At 51.7% G+C, this 14,361-nt stretch overlaps 1 long non-coding RNA gene across 2 annotated transcripts; it reads right to left on the bottom strand.

Moving 5' to 3' along the window:
- Window positions 1-3,260: 3,260 nt before the first annotated feature.
- LOC122426753 lies at window positions 3,261-9,960 on the bottom strand. 2 transcript variants are annotated; one of them, XR_006265231.1, is made up of 3 exons: window positions 9,913-9,960; window positions 8,223-8,351; window positions 3,261-4,747 (listed from the first exon to the last, which is right to left on the bottom strand). It is a non-coding gene; the product is annotated as an uncharacterized LOC122426753 (long non-coding RNA). The 2 variants fall into 2 exon arrangements; XR_006265232.1 differs by lacking the exon at window positions 9,913-9,960 and adding an exon at window positions 8,932-9,646.
- Window positions 9,961-14,361: the final 4,401 nt, after the last annotated feature.

Genomic DNA, 14,361 nt, shown 5'->3' on the forward strand with positions numbered 1-14,361 from the left:
TCCTGTTCAATGGTGCCAGCAAGGAGCAAGGAAAAAGCAGCTTCTATTTGTTCCTGTTTCTGTCCCCTAGTCACCTCCTGCCGGCCACCCCATCCCTAGGCACTGATTGCTTCTGACCTTTAGAAGTCAGGGTCAGCTGTGCCCCCAGGGCAGTATGTTGCCTGGGGAGAGGCCTGAGCTAGGGTTGATGGGAAGAAAGTAACAGCTTTCCTATTTGGCATCTAAGTGTGGACACACCCAGGGGGCAGGGACGGGGCGGCCCATCCACTCCTTTGGCCAGAGGTTTGGGGTCAGAGAGCACAGAAGACCCCAAACTGTAGGTCTGGTGTGGACAGCCACCGATGTACACTGCGACCTTGAGCGGGGGCTTCCTTTCTTGGGACCTCAGCTTGCTCACCTGTCAAACAGGGCCCGTAGCATCTCCCAGGATGTTGGCCGCGGGGTCCAGGGGCAGGGGCTGACCTAAAGACCGTGAGAGGGGGTGTCAGACAGGAGGAGAGGAGGGCGAGGTGGAGGGCTGAGAAGGGTGATGGGGCACCAATGCAGTGTTCGGAGCAGGGGCACCAGCTGGGCAGGCGGAAGAGAAAAATGACGAGACAGGTGAGAGCCTGTAGAAAGGTGGACTCACAGTCAGCTTTTGTGTCCCCGCCGTCCCCTCCCGGCCTCCCTGCCCCTCCCTGACCCCGTGAATAATCGCAGAGGACACCGATTAAGAGGACCCGGCCCTGGGGCTTCTTTGTTTGAAGCCCTCCTGGTGAATTATGCAGGAGGCTGTGGGAGACGCAGCGCTGGGACCGCTTCATTATTGATGAGAGATGACGGGTCCTCTGCTGACAGCCTGCCTAAGAGATATGATTAACTTGTAAAAAATTAATCACCGTTCTAGGGGAGGACACAGATTCAAACCCCCGAGGAGCGGTGTTATCGATGTTCCCTAATTTCAGGGGACTTTGAAAAGGTTTTAGTGAAACTTGGAGGAGACAATTAAATTCAATTTGCATCACACGGGCTGAAATGTCACCCCCTCCTGGGAGGCAGGCACGGGGTGGTCCAGCAGGGAGGGGCTCCAGTGGACGTGGGGGCCGTGTCTTGGGGACCCTGGCCTGACTGTTTACCCCCCAGGAGGCCCCTTCCACTCCGTCCCCTCTCCAAGTGATCTCATGCTCACCTACGGCATCAGTTACTACCTAGCCTCCGATGACTCACAATTTTATGGGTCCAGCCTGGACCTCTCCCCAGACCTCCCCATTCGTGCACTCAGCGGCTGTCTCACCACCTTCTCTGGGATAGCTCAAGGGCACCTCCAACTCCAAGTGACCTCCCATCCACCCCCATCCTCCCCACCTCCCCTCCTCCTGGTTCTCCTTAATGAAGGGTACCACCCTCAACCAAATCCATCACCAGCACCTCTTGCTTTAAGTCCTAAACATTTCCAGAATCACTCACTTTCCTGTGTCCCTCACCCGCCGCCCTAGCCCGTATGCCTTCCTCTCTCACCTGGATGGTGTCAGTAGCCTCTTCCCACGTATCAGACCCTTCTGGCCTCTCACCTCCTCCTCGTGGCCTGAGATCTCACCGAGGCTGGGGCAGACAGGCCCTGTGGGGGCTGATTCCCTGCCCTCTGGCATGGCCTGGTCTCAGCGTGCACCATGACTGTCGGCCCCGGGGAGGGGGGCTCCTCTGATGCTGCTGGGGGCCGGGGGGAGAAGGTACTGGGCTCATGCCCAGCTCAGAAGTGTGGGAACATCAGCACCCCGGAAGGATGATGCTCCAGCCTCCCACTGGAGATGGGTGGGCTATTCTGGGAGCCCGGAGGCCGGCAGCAGAGTCCCAGCAGAGCCTGTGTCAGTCGTGGTTCATCCACCGGTCCGGTCCCGTCCGCAGAGCTGGTCCCCGCAGAATCCCAGCCCCCAGTCCACGTCTCAGCGCTGCCTGCGAGGGGTCCTAGACTAAGACACCCTGCTTCCGCTCTGGTCCCCTCCCTCCCGTTCTCCCCACCACGTTCACGATCTTCACAAACACATCCGCCCCCTTAAAGCCTCCAAGATTTCCCGGTACTCTCAGGACAAAAGGAGACCCTCACACAAGACTCCCCAAGAGTCCAAACCAGCTGAGCTCCCCCACCCCATGCCTGTTCATGTGCCCACCCTCGGCCTGCATGTTCCCCGTGGCCGTGGCTGTCCCGCCGCAGAGCCTCCGCCCAGGCTGTGCCCGCCGCCCGGGGTCAGCGGCCCCTGCAGCTCACATTCCCCCTCCAGCCCTCGCCCAGCGAGGGGACTCCTCTGCCAGGAGTCCCCTTGACCCCCTTGACGAGGTCAGACCTCTTCTCATCAGTTCTGGTGGCCCAGGACCCCTCTCCACTTATTGCTAATCAGCGCTGCAATTTCACAGACTTCACTTTATCCCTGAGGGATGATTTGATTAAGGTCTGCCTCCCCCATTAGGAGGGGGCGTCCTGAAGACACGCTGTGCCTGGCAACTCCGGGGCCCCGCGCAGTGACAGGTTAGGCGGGAAAGGCAGAGGGAGGGAGGGCATCTACCAGGAGCTGGTTACAAAGCTTCCTCTACGTCAAACGCTCTACCACGTCCCAGTGCAAACAGAAATCAAAGCTGCCTAGCGAGGCCTCCCTGAAGCCCCAGCTTCCCCCCGAGATTATTCCCTTCACCCCCCATACACCCCTGGGCTCTGGCCAACCCCAGCTGCTTGCACACCTGCACTTGGCTTTCTTTAGGGAGGGCCCGTTGGAATGTAAGCTCTGAGAGCCACAGTGGCTCCCGCACACAGCAAGTTTGCAGGAAGTTTGCTGACGGAGTGAAGGGCCTTCCACGTCCCCCTCCCTGCTCTGCCTGTCCAGCTCCTGAAAGACTGTCTCCTGTGTGTCAGGTGCTTTGTGGGCCGTTCTGGGCACTCCCCACAGACGGCCCCATGGTACAGATGAGGGAAACTGGGGCTCAGACGTAAGCCATTTGCCCAGGTCACAGAGCCTTCGAGGAGCTAATGTGGATATCAACCCAGGCCTTTCACACCGGGCCCACGGCTCAGGGTCCCTGCCTCCCCTCACCTCCAGTGTCCACATTGTCCCTTTTCCTGAAGGTCCAGTTCAAAGGCCTCCTCTTCCTGGAAGCTTTCTATGATCACCCTGTCCCTGGCCCTGAGAAGTGCTTCCCACTCTGAAAGGCCACCAGAGCCTGTGTTAGTTGGTTTTGAGTTCGATTTTCTTTTAAGAGCTTTATTGAGGTATAATTTACATGCCATCAGATTCACCCATTTTAAGTGAATGACTTAACGATCAAGCCTGTTTTCATCTCCGGACCTGACGTGTATTGATTTCTGGCTGTGGTCATTATTCACACACAACCCCCAGCTCCCTGCTGAGGGTGGAACCAGGGCACCTACATCTCTGATGCCCCCTCTAGCAGGGCCTGCACCCTGAAGGCTCTCAGCAAGGTGAGCGAGCCCACCCGTCTGCAGGACGGGAACTTGAAAGGAGGACAGCGGCTGACGTTTCACAATGGCTGCTGGAGACCTGAGCTAAATATCCCACGTGTGAGAGCCAGACAAGCGCACAGGTCTCCACGGGATGGGGCTCACTGCCCCCGTCTCACAGATAGGGACAGGGGAGCCCAGCAAAGGTAGATAACGTGCAGGGGGGCTCCCTGGTGATCCAGCGCGGGGGGCCCGGCTTCAGTCTCTCTTCAGGGAACTAGACCCCAGTGCAGGGGGGCTGGGTCAGATCCTCGGTTAGGAGACTAGATCCCACAAGCCGCCACTAAGAATTCACCAACCGCGACTGAGAAATCTGGCAAGCTGCGAGGAAGATCGAAGCTCCCACGAGCCGCAGCCAAATAAACATGTAAATAAATTTTTAAAATCACATAGCAAGTAGCAGCGCTGGGATTCCAGCCCAGGGGTCTGCCTCCAGAGCCTGGCTTTAGCCACAGGACTCTGATACTAGGATGGCCAGGCAGCTGTCCTGCCTGCTCAGGGCACAGGACATTCTATTTCAAAACCAGGACAGTGCCAGGCAAACTGGGCCACGTGGGCCACCCTCCACGACGTTTATGCTTCTCATTGTAGTTGAGCCCGCTCTGAGCTCGTAAGGGGCTCTTTAGATGGCTGGGGGCCCGCTGCTCACTGGCCTCTGGGGCAGCGGTCCAGGGCTCCTGGGAGATCACTCATGGCTCTCCCGGACCCCACTGGCCAGGTAAGGATTCCTGGGGGTGCCGGGTGTCAGGTTCCTGGGGTGGAGCTGGGAAAGCCAGACTTGGAGCTGGGGCCCCATCCTGCTGTCAGGGGCTTCCGGGGGCCTGGGGTTCAGGATAAAGGAGAGAGGAAGCGCAGCTTGGGGGCTTGAGGAGAGGCTTTTCTCTGACGGTTCTCAGTGCGCTGAGTGGCCTGTGCCACAAGACGCCTCACCTTGCCCACCTGTTCAGTGGGTAGAGCCCTGCTACGCAACCTCATCTAAGGGCTTGACAGTTGGCTAAGTGGGTTCATGTTCATCGTCCGATGGGCCCACAACAGCTGGAAGACCAGGAATGATGATCCCATTTGATCGCTAACAAGACGAAGGCTCAGAGAGGCAAAGTCACTTGCCTGAGGTCACGTAGCTTAAGAAGGAGCAGGTCTGGGTTCACACCAAAGCCATCACGCTCCAAGTCGTCACCCACTTGCTCTATGACGAGGGGGAGGTGAGCAGCAGAGGTCTGCGCCAGGCCTCCAGTCCAGGCTGGGGCAAGAGCGGGCATCCTGTGGGGGAATAAGGTTCACTTCAGATTTAAGATGAAGGAATTACTTTGAGGTCAGCCATATGGCTGCACGAATCAGGTGAGGTCCCAAGGAAAGAGGGAACCTACCTGGTCACGTAGCTAAGCAGCAGCTGACAGTCAAGTTCTCAAATGAAATCAACCTAGGATTACAGGAAAAGAGGGCCCGTCTTCCTGGGGGCTCCTGTCTCCTGGGTTTCCAGTCTGGGCTCAGCCTCATCACACCTTCATCTGGATCCCAGTCCCCCTCCTTTTTCCCCAGGCCACCACCCACCAGAAAGTTCCGTTCTTCATGACAGTTGACGCAGTTGCCGCTTCATGACAGTTGCAGATACAGCTAATATGTATAGAGCATTTACTGTGTACCTAGCACTGGGCTATGAACGTCTGTATATCTATTTTTATAGTTCTCACAACAGCCCCAGGGTAGGTACTTATCTATATGCACCCCCGGCACACAGGTGAGCCTGAGGCTTAGGGAGCCGATCGTTGGTCGGCCCTCTTTCTCACTGCCGAGCCTCTTTCCCCATCCTTAGGACAAGAGGAGCCGATACAGCTGGTCCAAGGTGGGAACCAGGAATGCACATTTTTAGCAAGCACCCCAGACAAGCTCTGTGCTCTCCCATTCACAGCTGGGGGAAGCTGAGCCTTAGGGGAGGTGAGAACCCATCCAGGGTCACCCAGCTCCGAAGCTGTAGAGCTGAGACTTAGATGCAAAGTCCAGGCTCCCTCGTAACTGAATAGCAGGATACGTGGTCCCTACTGCCCGACACAGAGACCTGGGTTGTCAGGCTGGGAGGCTCAGGGTGGGAATGGGTGCCGTCCAGACCCCAGCGCAGGCCCAGTCCAGGGTCCCTGCACTCTGGCCTCCCAGAGGCTAGGGAGTCCGCAACAAACGACTGAGGTCCACCGCCACCCGCGGCCCCCAGAAGACAAAGATGCACTTACTGGGACTGGAGCGGCACCATTCACCCGCTTGAGGAGTTGCTACTACTGGCTGAGTTTTAATGACGCTAAATTAGCAGCTAAGATGCTGCCGATCTGAGCGCGTGCCTGGAATTGACTGCATTAGCCTATAACAGTTCCCAGAGCGTCTTTGCCTCAGGGCTGGGGAAGAGAGAGTCAAGGGAGGATGGTAGAAAAGACACCAAGGGTGGGTACAAATGGGAGCATCTGAAAGGAATCATTGGCTGCTAAGACTTTCAGGCCAAAGGAAACCATGACAGATTCCCCACTGAGCACTTGACCTTGAGCCCACCTCGTCCTCCATGTGGGCTAGGTGTATCTAACAATTACAGCAAAGATAATTATCACCATGGCTGGCATTTTCAGAGCACTTAATAGACTTGTTGTTCAGTCTCTAAGTTGTGTCTGACTCTTTGAGACCCCATGGACTGCAGCACGCCAGGCTCCTCTGTCCTTCACCATCTCCCAGAGTTTGCTCAAATCCATGTCCACTGAGTCGGTGATGCTATCTAAGCATCTCATCCTCTGCCACCCTCTTCTCCTTTTGCCTTCGGTCTTTCCCAGCATCAGGGTCTTTTCCAATGAGTCAGCTCTTCACATCAGGTGGCCAAAGTATTGGAGTTTCACCTTCAGTATCAGTCCTTCCAATGAATATTCAGGACTGATTTCCTTTAGGATGGACTGGTTGGATCTCCTTGCAGTCCAAGGGACTCTCAAGAGTCTTCTCCAGCTCCACAGTTCAGAAGTATCAATTCTTCAGCATTCAGCCTTCTTTACGGCCCAACTCTCACATCCATATATGACTACTGGAAAAACCATAGATGCCAGGCCCTAAGTGCTTTTCAGGTATTAACTAATTAATTTAATCCTCACAACAGCTCTGCATGATAAGGACTTGTGGTTGTTGTAACATACAATCACAAATTCCTTGCCATTCAGCCCATCAAGAGGCATGGTCGGTGTTCCCTGCCCCCTTGACTCTGGGTGGGCCTGGTACTACTTCAACTAATAGAACGTAGTAGAAAGTTAGGCCTTGTGACTTTAAGAGCTAGATCAGCAGAGGCAAGGCAGCTTCTGCCTTGTTGGCGGAAATGCTCGCCTTGGAACCCCGAGTATCCACGCGGGGAGTCCAGCTACTCTGAGGCAGCCATGCTATGAGGGAGTTCAAGCTACAGGCACAGGCCACGCGGTCAGCAGTCCCAGAGGAGTCCAGCCCCCAGCCAATCATCCAAGAGCACAGAGACAAGCCACTTCCTCTCTGCCTGTCTTAATTCCTGACCTCAGACACCACAGACATAATGAAATGGTGGGCACTCCATGCTATGGAATTTTGGGGTGGTTTGTTACATGGCAGTAGACAGTCAAAACAGGATTACCGTCATCTCTGTTTTCTAGTTGAGGAAGCGGATGTACCACAGGTAAATGAGAAATTAAGATTCAGCCCATAGCAATGTGGTCCCAGTGTCCATGTGCTTAAAAGCTCTCAATAAACGGTAGCTGTTATAATTACTGTGGTCATTATTCCTATTACTCCTCCGGCCTAATTTCCAAGCCACACTGACTCCCAAAACTCACTTTAGCAGGCAGAGATAATTAAAAGTAATTGCATTCTTTATGGAAGTCTTTCAAAGTATATTTCAGGTGATCCCCAAATTCAGTTCCCAACCTTGTTAAGAACCCTTTTGGTTTCCCATCCAAGCTCCCTCCTGGCCCACTTGGCTTGAGTGTGCTCTTCAAATCTCTTCCCCCATGCGGACCCAACTCCTCCACTCCACCCCTCCACATCGCATTTCACAGCAAGAGCAGAGCTCCTCCTCTTTAGGAAAGGGGCCCAGGGGCACAGGCCAGCAGGTGTGGGGTTCTCCCCTGGGAGCAGGGCACGTGTGCACTGTCTGGTCATGTTTCTGCCTCCCACGAGGGTCATTTTTGTCCTGCCCCACGGCAGAAAGCCCCCAGCCCTTTCTGATCATTTCAAAAGGTTTCATAATATCACAGTTTCCCCAGAACTTCCTGGTGGGTTGAAGAAGCCCCAGTATTCCAAAAGGCAGTAGCTTTGCCAAGAGCCTACCTCTCTACCTAGATGTTCCCCCATAGGCACATCTAGTTCAAGGTCCAACAATGACGCTCTTTCCACCTCCCTCCAGCGAGCCCTGGGTTCAAATCCCTGCCCAATGCTGTCTGGCTATGTCATCGTGGGCCTTAGTTTTCTTACCTGTAAAATAGGGATAATAATAGTACCTACCACCGCTGACCAGCGCCTTCCACGTGCCCAATGCTCAGTAGATGACAGCTTTAAAATGGCATGTGATTGACCCATAAGTAAATGCTCAATAACTCTAGGTCATTAAACAAAGTTAACAAGGATTTCTTATTTTTCAGCTCCCAGAGTTGGGGCGGGGGTGGGGGGTGGGGAATTAGCATTGTCTAGCTCTGGCAAGATCTTGGGGAAAGCAGTGTCCTCTCTGTTTGTAGATTCGTAAGTCGGCACCAACCTTCTGGAGGACAGATCTGACGAGGTCTGTCCGAATGCTGTAGTCACTTTGTTTCCCGTCTGTTATCTGCTGCTGCCTCGGCCGGACTCCAGCGCCTGGGGTACCGCGTGGCATGTCACAGTGCTCAGACTGTCGTGAATAAGTGAATGAATGAATAGGCAAAAATAACCCAGGGTTCCTTTGTCTAAAGTTTTAAACTGACGTAGAGTTGATTACAATGTTGTGTGAGTTTTACATGATAGCAACGATTCAGTTATACTTTTTCAGATTCTTCCCCGTTATCGGCAATTACAGGATATTGAATGCAGTTCCCTGTGCTACACACTTGGTCCTTGTTGTTTATCTATTTTATATAGAATAGTGTGTATCTGTTAATCCCAAATTCCTAATTTATTCCTATTCTCTTCCCCTAATACACGATTTCTACTAAGAATCAATGCCACGCGTGTTAGCAAAATTGATTGTGCAAAATATTTAATGAGTATTGTTTATAGTGGTAAAAAAAAGAAACAGCATCGCATGTACTGATCAAAGAAGGTGAAATAAATGACAATGTCGCCAAGAAGCACTGCCGTCTAAAAGGGTAACGCAGGCTGCATCCACTGATTCTGAACAAGAGAAGCAAACAGCAACACAGCAAGTTTGACTTGATTTAATTTGTGAAAAACTGTTGGGGGGGACAGAGGAGAAAGTCTAAAATGGTGGTCACCTTTTCTGGGAAGTGTGAGTCCAGGGGTTGCTTTTCCCTCTGAATTGTTTGGATTTCTAGAGGGAAGATGGCAAAACCCACTGGTCACCAACACTGTGGATGACTGAGGGAGACCATTCATCATTGCTACAGTAACAATATAAAGATTATATATTGTATATAACGCAAGGATGATAACAATCACATTAGTTACCATGCATTAAGTGCCTGCTCTGTGCCTGGGTAAAGGTGTTACATTTAATTATCACCAGACCCCATCAGGTGGTATAACCAGGAGTACCAATTCGGTTGATAGGTATTTGCATGATCAATAATAACAACCACCAAAACATACGTGTGTCTACTATAGGTTTTATAGCCCATATGTACATAAAATATCTTGTACGTGTTAATGTATGTGATCATTACAATGACCTATTAGATTGGCGGCTATCACTATCCCCAATTTACAGATGAGGAAACTGAGGCACAGAGCGGTGTAGTAGCTTGCTCAAGGCCATCATGCTGATCACTGGCAAAGATAAAAATTGAGCCCAGGTGTTCCGGAGATCCATGACTCCAGAGCTGGCCTGAATCTCCGGTTTAGGAAGCATACGCTGAAAGCCAGGGTCACACCGTGAGTAGGGGAAAGGCCACAGCTGGCCAGACCAGCAGCCTTGGGGCCTCTTGGTGTCTCTGCTTCCCTGGAGGCCTTTGCGGCTTCTGCTCCCTCTCCCCAGGCAGCGCTCAGCCTAATTAATGCCTGGGAACTGCTAAGTGCCTTGTTTGACAGGTGTTTCTAGATCACAAACATTTTTGCCTCTTTCCTGCTCAAACTCTCCAAGGAGCAAGCACTTCCCAGGCAAGAAACTATCTTAACTCTATTTTATTACTGTAATTATAAAATATATTTGTGTTAACTATATTTTATTACTTTCTGTAGAAGAACTGTACAAAAGAGATCTTCACGACCCAGATAATCATGATGGTGTGATCACTCACCTAGAGCCAGACATCCTGGAATGTGAAGTCAAGTGGGCCTTAGAAAGCATCACTGCGAACAAAGCCAGTGGAGGTGATGGAATTCCAGTTGAGCTATTTCAAATCCTGAAAGATGATGCTGTGAAAGTGCTGCACTCAATACGCCAGCAAATTTGGAAAACTCAGCAGTGGCCACAGGACTGGAAAAGGTCAGTTTTCATTCCAATCCCTAAGAAAGGCAATCCCAAAGAATGCTCAAACTACCACACAACTGCACTCACGTCACACGCTAGTAAAGTAATGCTCAAAATTCTTCAAGCCAGGCTTCAGCAATACGTGAACCGTGAACTTCCAGATGTTCAAGCTAGTTTTAGAAAAGGCAGAGGAACCAGAGACCAAATTGCCAATATCTGCTGGATCATTGAAAAAGCAAGAGAGTTCCAGAAAAACATCTATTTCTGCTTTATTGACTATGCCAAAGCCTTTGACTGTGTGGATCACAATAAACTGTGGAAAATTCTGAAAGAGATGGGAATATCAGACCACCTAACCTGCCTCTTGAGAAACCTGTATGCAGGTCAGGAAGCAACAGTTAGAACTCGACATGGAACAACAGACTGGTTCCAAATAGGAAAAGGAGTACGTCAAGGCTGTATATTGTCACCCTGCTTATTTAACTTATATGCAGAGTACATCATGAGAAACGCTGGGCTGGAAGGAGCACAAGCTGGAATCAAGATTGCCGGGAGAAATATCAATAACCTCAGATATGCAGATGACACCACCCTTAAGGCAGAAAGTGAAGAGGAACTGAAAAGCCTGTTGATGAAAGTGAAAGAGGAGAGTGAAAACGTTGGCTTAAAGCTCAACATTCAGAAAACTAAGATTATGGCATATGGTCCCATCACTTCATGGGAAATAGATGTGGAGACAGTGGAAACAGTGTCAGACTTTATTTTTGGGGGGCTCCAAAATCATTGCAGATGATGATTGCAGCCATGAAATTAAAAGATGCTTACTCCTTGGAAGGAAAGTTATGACCAACCTAGATAGCATATTAAAAAGCAGAGACATTACTTTGCCAACAAAGGTCCATCTAGTCATGGCTATGGTTTTTCCAGTGGTCATATATGGATGTGAGAGATGGACTGTGAAGAAAGCTGAGCGCCGAAGAATTGATGCTTTTGAACTATGGTGTTGGAGAAGACTCTTGAGAGTCCCTTGGACTGCAAGGAGATCCAACCAGTCCATCCTAAAGGAGATCAGTCCTGGGTGTTCATTGGAAGGACTGATGTTGAAGCCGAAACTCCAGTACTTTGGCCACCTGATGCGAAGAGTTGACTCATTGGAAAAGACCCTGATGCTGGGAGGAATTGGGGGCAGGAAGAGAAGGGGACGACAGAGGATGAGATGGTTGGATGGCATCACCGACTCGATGGACATGAGTTTGAGTAAACTCCGGGAGTTGGTGATGGACAGGGAGTCCTGGCGTGCTGTGATCATGTGGTCGCAAAGAGTCGGACATGACTGAGCGACTAACTGAGCTGACCCATGCCCGCCCCTGGTCATAGGGTCTGCTTCCCCTACAGAAGGGAGCTTCCCTGGTGGCTCAAACGGTGAAGAATCTGCCTGCAATGCAGGAGACCCAGGTTTGAACCCTGGGTCGGGAAGATCCCCTGGAGAAAAAAAGGGCAACCCACTCCAGTATTCTTGCCTGAAGAATTCCATGGACAGAGGAGCCTGGTGGGCTACATTCCATGGAATCGCAAAGAGTTAGACACGACTGAACTAGTAACTTTCTTTTCCACTATGGAAATGGGCTTCATAGGGAAGAATGCTTGAACAAAACAGGAGTGTCCTTAGAAACGTTCTTAGGAAGGAAGGGTGGGGAATGAGGTTGGAAGTCAGCCATACAAGATCAAGTATAGCATTAACACCCCCATGTTACCCATGAGAACGCATCTGCCACAGAGTTTGGGTTAAGTGCCCAAGATCAGAAACTCATGTATGGTGAAACCTGGATTTGAACCCAGACCTCTCTAACCCCAAGCCTCTTAGCGACCAGGCTCTAAGGTCTCCCAGATGCTTAGATCCCAGGGTAGTGGTGTGACCAGTGTTTTTCACTCTCTAGGACACAGGGAAGTGGCAGGACCCCTCTGTGATACAACAGCCCTAGAACGCTGACTCAGGATCCCCCAGCGTGTTTCTGCTTGGAGCAGTGGGGTCCGCCCTCACACTCCCATGAGCTCTAAGTGCTGCCCTTCCCAGGGGTCAGAGCCTGGTCCCCAGACTCAGAGGCATTTACAGCCAGCCCAGGCCAGGGGAAGTCCCACTTCCCTGGGCCTTGGCTGCAGTCCTCCCTACTGAAAAGTGAAAGTCACTCAGTTGTGTCTGACTCTTTGTGACCCCATGGACCGTAATCCACCAGCGTCCTCTGTCCATGGGATTCTCCAGGCAAGAATACTGGAGTGGGTTGCCATGCCCTCCTCCAGGGGATCTTCCCGACCCAGGGATCGAACCTGGGTCCTCTGCATTGCAGGCAGATTCTTTGCCATCTGAGCCACTAGTCCTCCCTAAGTGGGATTCATCTCTGGGACTTAGCCTCCTCCTTCACCTGCGTCCCCCAGATTGTCACCCCTTCAAGGTAGGAACAGTCAGAATCTTCCTTAGCTTCTCTGCTCACCACATTCCTCCTCGCGCTTTCTGTTCCAGCCCTATTCCCTTTTGCCTCCACAACTTCACACAAGCTGTTCCCTCTGCTTGAAGCACCGTCTCCTTGATCTGCTCTCCTCTCCCCAACCGCCACCTCTCCTTTAGTCTTCCTCACTTCTTAGTTTGTGACCTCAGTGACTTACCTCCCTTTGCTTTTGTTTGCTCATCTGAGAGCAAAAATAACAATGGAACTGTCGTAGAGATTAAATGAGAGAATGTTTATAGAGCGTTTAGAACACTGGTATGTAGTAAACACTCACGGAAAGTTTGCGCTATGATTTTTATTACCTACATTGTTCTTCAGGTCTGAGTTTAAGCATCACTCCCTCTGGGAAGCCCTCTCTGACTATCTCTGCCAAGTCAGAGTTACTCCCCTTGCTCTGTGCCCATAAGCATCCTGTTTGGAGTAAGAACCCATTGCTTGTAAGACCAAAGTAGCTGTTTACCCTTCCCATCTCTGACAGCAAAGATGCCAGTCTCTCTTGTTGCTCCTGTATCTTCAGCACCTAACACGTTGCCTGCCACATTATCACGAATGAATAGATACTTGCGAAAAAGAGAATGAATGAGCAACAGAACAAGCAAGTACTCTTGGCACCACCAGTAGATTCGCACAGCGGTGGCCAGGGTCTCCTCCTGCTCAGAGAATAGCTTCCTTTCCCTCCCCTCCCCTCCCTGCCCCCTGGTGAACACCAGCCTGGAGTTTAGCATTCATGGCCTGATTAGCACTTTCTCTTCTCCCCAGCCTGCCTTTCAGAACAGATGCCTCCTCCCTCCCAATCAGTCCCCTCTGCTGCTGCACCTGGAGCTTCATCAAAGGACCCTGATTTCCCTCCCGCCACCCAAGCCTAACAGACACACTCCTGCTGCCAAAGGGGCTGACCCCTCCCCACCTGGCTGGGCCCTGCCCTGGTGGGGAAGCCAAGCCTGGCATCATGGTCCCACACCCCAGTCCTTCCAGAACCAGCACACCATTCACATAGACACAGACAATCCACAAAAGCAGATGGGAATCCAGGCAAAGATAATCCAAAAAACCAGTGGAGGATCCAGAAGTCATTTCCATTTAGCTTTGAAGTGCATTTGGTGAACTTATTTCCCCCCCCACCACAGATTTCATTCCTTAATCCTCTTTGACTTCAGCTAATATTGAAATGAGTTTGCCTGCCCTGTGCACACACTGGGAAGACAACCCCAGGATACATCTAACAGCCGTAGGGAGAAGTTTTAAGTTTGCAATTGGCCACTGCAAAGAGCCAGGACCTGTTGGGGCCCAGAGCCCCTCAGGGGTGAAGCAGCCCCAGAATCAGACCCTGGAAAGGCCCCTGCCCTGCTGTCTGCCACTCTCGCCCCTCTGGGAGAGCAGCATTGCCAGAAATAAAGAACAGGTCCTCCCCACCACCACCATCACACATGTTCGAGCATGTGTGCACACGCACACATACGCACACACTGCATCAGTTTTTCCCAGAGGAAAAGAAATCAAGATCACTTCTCATTTACCTGGACAAACTTCTCAGAACCCTGATCGAGGGCAGAATTCCTAGCACTCCTGAGAGGAATGAGAGGTCTTGGTCACATCTCCGCCCACCCGTCTTCCCAGCCCCTGGGAACATTCCCTCCTTCTGTGTAGAAGAAGAAATGTATTTGGAGGCTGTGTGTCCTACCTAACTGGCTGGCTCACCTGGAGCATGTCATTTAACCTCTCTGATCCGCAATATTCTCTGAAAAATGGGTGCTGATATCTGGGCTTCCCTG

The sequence above is a fragment of the Cervus canadensis genome, chromosome 24 (assembly GCF_019320065.1).
Source record: "Cervus canadensis isolate Bull #8, Minnesota chromosome 24, ASM1932006v1, whole genome shotgun sequence".
NCBI classification, from domain to species: domain Eukaryota; kingdom Metazoa; phylum Chordata; class Mammalia; order Artiodactyla; family Cervidae; genus Cervus; species Cervus canadensis.